The sequence below is a fragment of the Idiotropiscis lumnitzeri genome, unplaced genomic scaffold, assembly GCF_059441095.1.
Source record: "Idiotropiscis lumnitzeri isolate Australia: NSW breed Sydney's pygmy pipehorse unplaced genomic scaffold, RoL_Ilum_1.0 HiC_scaffold_150, whole genome shotgun sequence".
Taxonomy (NCBI): Eukaryota; Metazoa; Chordata; class Actinopteri; order Syngnathiformes; family Syngnathidae; genus Idiotropiscis; species Idiotropiscis lumnitzeri.
Genome location: NW_028283688.1, coordinates 352,501 through 362,500, shown reverse-complemented (window position 1 = coordinate 362,500; position 10,000 = coordinate 352,501).

The window sequence follows — 10,000 nt, the reverse complement described above, 5'->3', positions numbered from 1 at the left end:
ACGCGACAGGGTCGTCTCGGTCTCGCGACGAAAGCGGTTTCGCGCTGGTTGGTGCGCTAGAGGTCGATCCGCAGGCCGAAGGAACCGTCCACCCGAACACCCCGGCGCGAGGCCGGGGCCGGCAGGGGCCCTCCGATGGCGGGTCATGCTTGCCAATCGGTCAGTGGTTGGTGTGGTGCAGTACATGTCAGGGTGTGGGTGCGAGATGGGCCGGGAGGACCGCTCCTCCTGCGTCGGACCCCGAGTCATAGGAAGTGCCGTTTTGTCACAACCCCAGGGGTGGGGTGGGTAACGGTAGGGAAGTGCCGGCCAACGCGCAGAGGTCGACCCGCAGGCCGAAGGAACCGTCCACCCGAACACCCCGGCGCGAGGCCGGGGCCGGCAGGGGCCCTCCGATGGCGGGTCATGATTGCCAATCGGTCAGTGGTTATGTGTGTGCTGCGGTGCCGGCCAACGCTCAGAGGTCGACCCGCAGGCCGAAGGAACCGTCCACCCGAACACCCCGGCGCGAGGCCGGGGCCGGCAGGGGCCCTCCGATGGCGGGTCATGATTGCCAATCGGTCAGTGGTTGTGTGTGTGCTGCGGTGCCGGCCAACGCTCAGAGGTCGACCCGCAGGCCGAAGGAACCGTCCACCCGAACACCCCGGCGCGAGGCCGGGGCCGGCAGGGGCCCTCCGATGGCGGGTCATGATTGCCAATCGGTCAGTGGTTATGTGTGTGCTGCGGTGCTGCGGTGCCGGCCAACGCTCAGAGGTCGACCCGCAGGCCGAAGGAACCGTCCACCCGAACACCCCGGCGCGAGGCCGGGGCCGGCAGGGGCCCTCCGATGGCGGGTCATGATTGCCAATCGGTCAGTGGTTGTGTGTGTTGCGGTGGGGCCGGGAGGACCGCTCCTCCTGCGTCGGTCCCCGGGTCATGGGAAGTGCCGTGTGGCGGTGGTGGGGCCGGGAGGACCGCTCCTCCTGCGTCGGACCCGAGTCATGGGAAGTGCCGTGTGGCGGGGCCGGGAGGACCGCTCCTCCTGCGTCGGACCCGAGTCATAGGAAGTGCCGTGTGGCGGGGCCGGGAGGACCGCTCCTCCTGCGTCGGACCCGAGTCATAGGAAGTGCCGTGTGGCGGGGCCGGGAGGACCGCTCCTCCTGCGTCGGACCCGAGTCATAGGAAGTGCCGTGTTGCGGGGCCGGGAGGACCGCTCCTCCTGCGTCGGACCCGAGTCATAGGAAGTGCCGTGTTGCGCTGGTGGGGCCGTGCCCGCCAACAGCCTTCAGTGGTCGGATACCACGTTTGCAAGCTCCCCGCTGGAATGGGGACTTAGAAGAAATGAGGGGAAAATTCCCCCGGAGCTCCGTGCCTGAGGGCGGGCTGTGAGCCGCGCCGCGTCCGCCAACAGCCTTCCATGGTCGGACACCATTGTTCGCAAGTTGCCCGCTGGAATGGGCACATAGAAGAAATTTCGAGGATAACATCCACCAGAGCGCCAGGGCGGCCGTTATTGCAGTATGCGTCCGCCTGGCAGCTCTCTTCCGCGGGAACCATTGGGCAATTTCTTTCACGGAGGTGGACATAGAAGAATTTTTGTTTCTAAAAACGTGGTTCCTAAAAATGTGCCCCAGGTGTTTTGGAAAACCCGGGTAAACCTGGGAAGTAGGCAAATGACCCTCTGACTAGGGGTAAAAACGTTTGCCTACTGCAGCGCCCCTAATGCAATTCGGCGGAACTGCAACGCCCCTGGTCGCCTAAACGCTACCCCTGGTCGCCTAAACCTCACCCCTGGTCGCCTAAACCTCACCCCTGGTCGCCTAAAAGTCACCCCTGGTCGCCTAAATTGTCAACCCCTGGTCACCTAAATTGTCAACCCCTGGTCGCCTAAAGGGGACTTAGAAGAAATGAGGGGGCAAATTCCCCCGGAGCTCCGTGCCTGAGGGCGGGCTGTGAGCCGCGCCGCGTCCGCCAACAGCCTTCAGTGGTCGGATACAATGTTTGAAAGGTCCCCGCTGGAAAGGGGACTTAGAAGAAATGAGGCAAATTTCCCCGGAGCTCCGTGCCTGAGGGCGGGCTGTGAGCCGCGCCGCGTCCGCCAACAGCCTTCAGTGGTCGGATACAATGTTTGAAAGGTCCCCGCTGGAAAGGGGACTTAGAAGAAATGAGGCAAATTTCCCCGGAGCTCCGTGCCTGAGTGCGGGCTGTGAGCCGCGCCGCGCCCGCCAACAGCCTTCAGTGGTCGGATACAATGTTTGAAAGTTCCCCGCTGGAAAGGGGAACTTAGAAGAAATGAGGCAAATTCCCCCGGAGCTCCGTGCTCGAGGGCCGGCTATGAGCCGCGCCGTGCCCGCCAACAGCCTTCCTTTGGTCGGATACAATGTTTCAAAGTTCCCCGCTGGAAAGGGGACTTAGAAGAAATGAGGCAAATTCCCCCGGAGCTCCGTGCTCGAGGGCCGGCTATGAGCCGCGCCGTGCCCGCCAACAGCCTTCCTTTGGTCGGATACAATGTTTCAAAGTTCCCCGCTGGAAAGGGGACTTAGAAGAATTGAGCAAATTTCACCGGAGCTCCGTGCCTGAGGGCGGGCTGTGAGCCGCGCCGCGCCCGCCAACAGCCTTCCTTTGGTCGGATACAATGTTTGAAAGTTCCCCGCTGGAAAGGGGACTTAGAAGAAATGAGGCAAATTTCCCCGGAGCTCCGTGCCTGATGGCGGGCTGTGAGCCGCGCCGCGCCCGCCAACAGCCTTCAGTGGTCGGATACAATGTTTCAAAGTTCCCCGCTGGAAAGGGGACTTAGAAGAAATGAGGCAAATTCCCCCGGAGCTCCGTGCTCGAGGGCCGGCTATGAGCCGCGCCGTGCCCGCCAACAGCCTTCCTTTGGTCGGATACAATGTTTCAAAGTTCCCCGCTGGAAAGGGGACTTAGAAGAAATGAGGCAAATTCCCCCGGAGCTCCGTGCTCGAGGGCCGGCTATGAGCCGCGCCGTGCCCGCCAACAGCCTTCCTTTGGTCGGATACAATGTTTCAAAGTTCCCCGCTGGAAAGGGGACTTAGAAGAATTGAGCAAATTTCACCGGAGCTCCGTGCCTGAGGGCGGGCTGTGAGCCGCGCCGCGCCCGCCAACAGCCTTCCTTTGGTCGGATACAATGTTTGAAAGTTCCCCGCTGGAAAGGGGACTTAGAAGAAATGAGGCAAATTTCCCCGGAGCTCCGTGCCTGATGGCGGGCTGTGAGCCGCGCCGCGCCCGCCAACAGCCTTCAGTGGTCGGATACAATGTTTGAAAGTTCCCCGCTGGAAAGGGGACTTAGAAGAATTGAGTAAAATTCACCCGGAGCTCCGTGCCCGAGGGCCGGCTATGAGCCGCGCCGCGCCCGCCAACAGCCTTCCTTTGGTCGGATACAATGTTTCAAAGTTCCCCGCTGGAAAGGGGACTTAGAAGAAATTTGTGAAAATTCACCCGGAGCTCCGTGCCTGAGGGCCGGCTATGAGCCGCGCCGTGCCCGCCAACAGCCTTCCACGGTCGGATACAATGTTTCAAAGTTCCCCGCTGGAAAGGGGACTTAGAAGAAATTTGTGAAAATTCACCCGGAGCTCCGTGCCCGAGGGCCGGCTATGAGCCGCGCCGTGCCCGCCAACAGCCTTCCACGGTCGGATACAATGTTTCAAAGTTCCCCGCTGGAAAGGGGACTTAGAGGAAATTAGTGAAAATTCACCCGGAGCTCCGTGCCTGAGGGCCGGCTATGAGCCGCGCCGTGCCCGCCAACAGCCTTCCACGGTCGGATACAATGTTTCAAAGTTCCCCGCTGGAAAGGGGACTTAGAAGAAATTTGTAAAATTCACCCGGAGCTCCGTGCCCGAGGGCCGGCTATGAGCCGCGCCGTGCCCGCCAACAGCCTTCCACGGTCGGATACAATGTTTCAAAGTTCCCCGCTGGAAAGGGGACTTAGAAGAAATTTGTAAAAATTCACCCGGAGCTCCGTGCCCGAGGGCCGGCTATGAGCCGCGCCGTGCCCGCCAACAGCCTTCCACGGTCGGATACAATGTTTCAAAGTTCCCCGCTGGAAAGGGGACTTAGAAGAAATTTGTGAAAATTCACCCGGAGCTCCGTGCCCGAGGGCCGGCTATGAGCCGCGCCGTGCCCGCCAACAGCCTTCCACGGTCGGATACAATGTTTCAAAGTTCCCCGCTGGAAAGGGGACTTAGAAGAAATTTGTAAAAATTCACCCGGAGCTCCGTGCCCGAGGGCCGGCTATGAGCCGCGCCGTGCCCGCCAACAGCCTTCCACGGTCGGATACAATGTTTCAAAGTTCCCCGCTGGAAAGGGGACTTAGAAGAAATTTGTAAAATTCACCCGGAGCTCCGTGCCCGAGGGCCGGCTATGAGCCGCGCCGTGCCCGCCAACAGCCTTCCACGGTCGGATACAATGTTTCATAGTTCCCCGCTGGAAAGGGGACTTAGAAGAAATTTGTGAAAATTCACCCGGAGCTCCGTGCCCGAGGGCCGGCTATGAGCCGCGCCGTGCCCGCCAACAGCCTTCCACGGTCGGATACAATGTTTCAAAGTTCCCCGCTGGAAAGGGGACTTAGAAGAAATTTGTAAAAATTCACCCGGAGCTCCGTGCCCGAGGGCCGGCTATGAGCCGCGCCGCGCCCGCCAACAGCCTTCCACGGTCGGATACAATGTTTCAAAGTTCCCCGCTGGAAAGGGGACTTAGAAGAAATTTGTGAAAATTCACCCGGAGCTCCGTGCCCGAGGGCCGGCTATGAGCCGCGCCGTGCCCGCCAACAGCCTTCCACGGTCGGATACAATGTTTCAAAGTTCCCCGCTGGAAAGGGGACTTAGAAGAAATTTGTGAAAATTCACCCGGAGCTCCGTGCCTGAGGGCCGGCTATGAGCCGCGCCGTGCCCGCCAACAGCCTTCCACGGTCGGATACAATGTTTCAAAGTTCCCCGCTGGAAAGGGGACTTAGAAGAAATTAGGCAACTTTCCCCGGAGCTCCATGCCTGAGTGCGGGCTGTTTGCCGCGCCGTGCCCGCCAACAGCCTTCAGTGGTCGGATACAATGTTTCAAAGTTCCCCGCTGGAAAGGGGACTTAGAAGAAATTATGAATATTTTTGTTTCTAAAAACGTGATCCCTGAAAATGTGCCCCAGGTGTTTTGGAAAACCCGGGTAAACCTGGGAAGTAGGCAAATGACCCTCTGACTAGGGGGGAAGAACGTTTGCCTACTGCAGCGCCCCTAATGCAATTCGGCGGAACTGCAACGCCCCTGGTCGCCTAAACGCTACCCCTGGTCGCCTAAAAGCTACCCCTGGTCGCCTAAAAGCTACCCCTGGTCGCCTAAACGCTACCCCTGGTCGCCTAAACGCTACCCCTGGTCGCCTAAACGCTACCCCTGGTCACCTAAACGCTACCCCTGGTCGCCTAAACGCTTCCCCTGGTCACCTAAACGCTACCCCTGGTCGCCTAAACGCTACCCCTGGTCGCCTAACTGACCCCTCGTGTGTGGGGATCAACGTTTGCCTACTAGGGCGTCCTCCGGCGGCCTCTCGGCAGTACTGCAGGCCCATTTTAGCCGAGCCCATTGAAATGAATGGGGGAATTTTATACGTTTTTGCCTTTTTTTTCCCCCCCTCGTTCTTTTTGTATTTATTCATTTATTTCAACTTTTACCGACTCAACCGCCCTCCGGCGTGCCCTCGGCGGTCCCGCAAGCCCAATTCGGCCGAGCCCATTGAAATGAATGGGGGAATTTTATACGTTTTTGCCTTTTTTCCCCCCCCCTCGTTCTTTTTGTATTTATTCATTTATTTCAACTTTTACCGACTCAACCGCCCTCCGGCGTGCCCTCGGCGGTCCCGCAAGCCCAATTCGGCCGAGCCCATTGAAATGAATGGGGGAATTTTATACGTTTTTGCCTTTTTTTTCCCCCCCTCGTTCTTTTTGTATTTATTCATTTATTTCAACTTTTACCGACTCAACCGCCCTCCGGCGTGCCCTCGGCGGTCCCGCAAGCCCAATTCGGCCGAGCCCATTGAAATGAATGGGGGAATTTTATACGTTTTTGCCTTTTTTTCCCCCCTCGTTCTTTTTGTATTTATTCATTTATTTCAACTTTTACCGACTCAACCGCCCTCCGGCGTGCCCTCGGCGGTCCCGCAAGCCCAATTCGGCCGAGCCCATTGAAATGAATGGGGGGATTTTATACGTTTTTGCCTTTTTTCCCCCCCTCGTTCTTTTTGTATTTATTCATTTATTTCAACTTTTACCGACTCAACCGCCCTCCGGCGTGCCCCCGGCGGTCCCGCAAGCCCAATTCGGCCGAACCCATTGAAATGAATGGGGGAATTTTATACGTTTTTGCCTTTTTTTTCCCCCCCTCGTTCTTTTTGTATTTATTCATTTATTTCAACTTTTACCGACTCAACCGCCCTCCGGCGTGCCCCCGGCGGTCCCGCAAGCCCAATTCGGCCGAACCCATTGAAATGAATGGGGGAATTTTATACGTTTTTGCCTTTTTTTTCCCCCCCTCGTTCTTTTTGTATTTATTCATTTATTTCAACTTTTACCGACTCAACCGCCCTCCGGCGTGCCCTCGGCAGTCCCGCAAGCCCAATTCGGCCGAGCCCATTGAAATGAATGGGGGGATTTTATACGTTTTTGCCTTTTTTCCCCCCCTCGTTCTTTTTGTATTTATTCATTTATTTCAACTTTTACCGACTCAACCGCCCTCCGGCGTGCCCTCGGCGGTCCCGCAAGCCCAATTCGGCCGAGCCCATTGAAATGAATGGGGGAATTTTATACGTTTTTGCCTTTTTTCCCCCCCCCCTCGTTCTTTTTGTATTTATTCATTTATTTCAACTTTTACCGACTCAACCGCCCTCCGGCGTGCCCTCGGCGGTCCCGCAAGCCCAATTCGGCCGAGCCCATTGAAATGAATGGGGGGATTTTATACGTTTTTGCCTTTTTTCCCCCCCTCGTTCTTTTTGTATTTATTCATTTATTTCAACTTTTACCGACTCAACCGCCCTCCGGCGTGCCCCCGGCGGTCCCGCAAGCCCAATTCGGCCGAACCCATTGAAATGAATGGGGGAATTTTATACGTTTTTGCCTTTTTTTTCCCCCCCTCGTTCTTTTTGTATTTATTCATTTATTTCAACTTTTACCGACTCAACCGCCCTCCGGCGTGCCCTCGGCGGTCCCGCAAGCCCAATTCGGCCGAGCCCATTGAAATGAATGGGGGGATTTTATACGTTTTTGCCTTTTTTCCCCCCCTCGTTCTTTTTGTATTTATTCATTTATTTCAACTTTTACCGACTCAACCGCCCTCCGGCGTGCCCTCGGCGGTCCCGCAAGCCCAATTCGGCCGAGCCCATTGAAATGAATGGGGGAATTTTATACGTTTTTGCCTTTTTTCCCCCCCCCCTCGTTCTTTTTGTATTTATTCATTTATTTCAACTTTTACCGACTCAACCGCCCTCCGGCGTGCCCTCGGCGGTCCCGCAAGCCCAATTCGGCCGAGCCCATTGAAATGAATGGGGGAATTTTATACGTTTTTGCCTTTTTTTTCCCCCCCCTCGTCCTTTTTGTATTTATTCATTTATTTCAACTTTTACCGACTCAACCGCCCTCCGGCGTGCCCTCGGCGGTCCCGCAAGCCCAATTCGGCCGAGCCCATTGAAATGAATGGGGGAATTTTATACGTTTTTGCCTTTTTTTTTCCCCCCTCGTCCTTTTTGTATTTATTTACTTATTTCAACCTTTACCGACTTAGGGGCCGCTTTGCACCGCCTGTGCCCGGGGAAGGTGCTCCTATTCGGGCCAAGTGTGACACACGCCCGCCCTCCTCCTCCGGAGCTTCCATTAGGGTAGACTTAGGGGCCGCTTGGCACCGCCTGTGCCCGGGGAAGGTGCTCATATTCGGCTTCACTGTCAGGCAGCATGCACTCCTCCTCCGGAGCTTCCATTTGGGCAAACTTAGGGGCCGCTTGGCACCGCCCGTGCCCGGGGAAGGTGCTCCTATTCGGGCCAAGTGTGACACACGCCCGCACTCCTCCTCCGGAGCTTCCATTTGGGCAAACTTAGGGGCCGCTTGGCACCGCCTGTGCCCGGGGAAGGTGCTCATATTCGGCTTCACTGTCACACAGCATGCACTCCTCCTCCGGAGCTTCTATAAGGGCAAACTTAGGGGCCGCTTGGCACCGCCTGTGCCCGGGGAAGGTGCTCATATTCGGGCCAAGTGTGACACACGCCCGCACTCCTCCTCCGGAGCTTCCATAAGGGCAAACTTAGGGGCCGCTTGGCACCGTCTGTGCCCGGGGAAGGTGCTCCTATTCGGCTTCACTGTCACACAGCATGCACTCCTCCTCCGGAGCTTCCATAAGGGCAAACTTAGGGGCCGCTTGGCACCGTCTGTGCCCGGGGAAGGTGCTCATATTCGGCTTCACTGTCACACAGCATGCACTCCTCCTCCGGAGCTTCTATAAGGGCAAACTTAGGGGCCGCTTGGCACCGCCTGTGCCCGGGGAAGGTGCTCATATTCGGGCCAAGTGTGACACACGCCCGCACTCCTCCTCCGGAGCTTCCATAAGGGCAAACTTAGGGGCCGCTTGGCACCGTCTGTGCCCGGGGAAGGTGCTCCTATTCGGCTTCACTGTCACACAGCATGCACTCCTCCTCCGGAGCTTCCATAAGGGCAAACTTAGGGGCCGCTTGGCACCGCCTGTGCCCGGGGAAGGTGCTCCTATTCGGCTTCACTGTCACACAGCATGCACTCCTCCTCCGGAGCTTCCATAAGGGCAAACTTAGGGGCCGCTTGGCACCGCCTGTGCCCGGGGAAGGTGCTCCTATTCGGCTTCACTGTCACACAGCATGCACTCCTCCTCCGGAGCTTCCATAAGGGCAAACTTAGGGGCCGCTTGGCACCGCCTGTGCCCGGGGAAGGTGCTCCTATTCGGCTTCACTGTCACACAGCATGCACTCCTCCTCCGGAGCTTCCATAAGGGCAAACTTAGGGGCCGCTTGGCACCGCCTGTGCCCGGGGAAGGTGCTCCTATTCGGCTTCACTGTCACACAGCATGCACTCCTCCTCCGGAGCTTCCATAAGGGCAAACTTAGGGGCCGCTTGGCACCGCCTGTGCCCGGGGAAGGTGCTCCTATTCGGCTTCACTGTCACACAGCATGCACTCCTCCTCCGGAGCTTCCATAAGGGCAAACTTAGGGGCCGCTTGGCACCGTCTGTGCCCGGGGAAGGTGCTCCTATTCGGCTTCACTGTCACACAGCATGCACTCCTCCTCCGGAGCTTCCATAAGGGCAAACTTAGGGGCCGCTTGGCACCGTCTGTGCCCGGGGAAGGTGCTCCTATTCGGGCCAAGTGTGACACACGCCCGCCCTCCTCCTCCGGAGATTCCATGAGGGTAGACTTAGGGGCCGCTTGGCACCTCCCGTGCCCGGGGAAGGTGCTCCTATTCGGGCTAAGTGTGACAGACGCCGGCCTATTACCCCCGGAGCGATGGAGCTGGGGGCGCTCGCTCCCCGCCCGTGCCCGGGGAAGGTGCTCCTCTCCGGCCTAAGTGTGGCAGACGCCGGCCTATTACCCCCGGAGCGATGGAGCTGGGGGCGCTCGCTCCCCGCCCGTGCCCGGGGAAGGTGCTCCTCTGCGGCCTAAGTGTGGCAGACGCCGGCCTATTACCCCCGGAGCGATGGAGCTGGGGGCGCTCGCTCCCCGCCCGTGCCCGGGGAAGGTGCTCCTCTGCGGCCTAAGTGTGGCAGACGCCGGCCTATTACCCCCGGAGCGATGGAGCTGGGGGGCGCTCGCTCCCCGCCCGTGCCCGGGGAAGGTGCTCCTCTCCGGGCTAAGTGTGGCAGACGCCGGCCTATTACCCCCGGAGCGATGGAGCTGGGGGTGGGCGCTCGCTCCCTGCCTGTGCCCGGGGAAGGTGCTCCTCTCCAGCCCCAGGTCGCCTAACCCCCTTACCCCTGGTCACCTAAACCCCTTACCCCTGGTCACCTAAACCCCTTA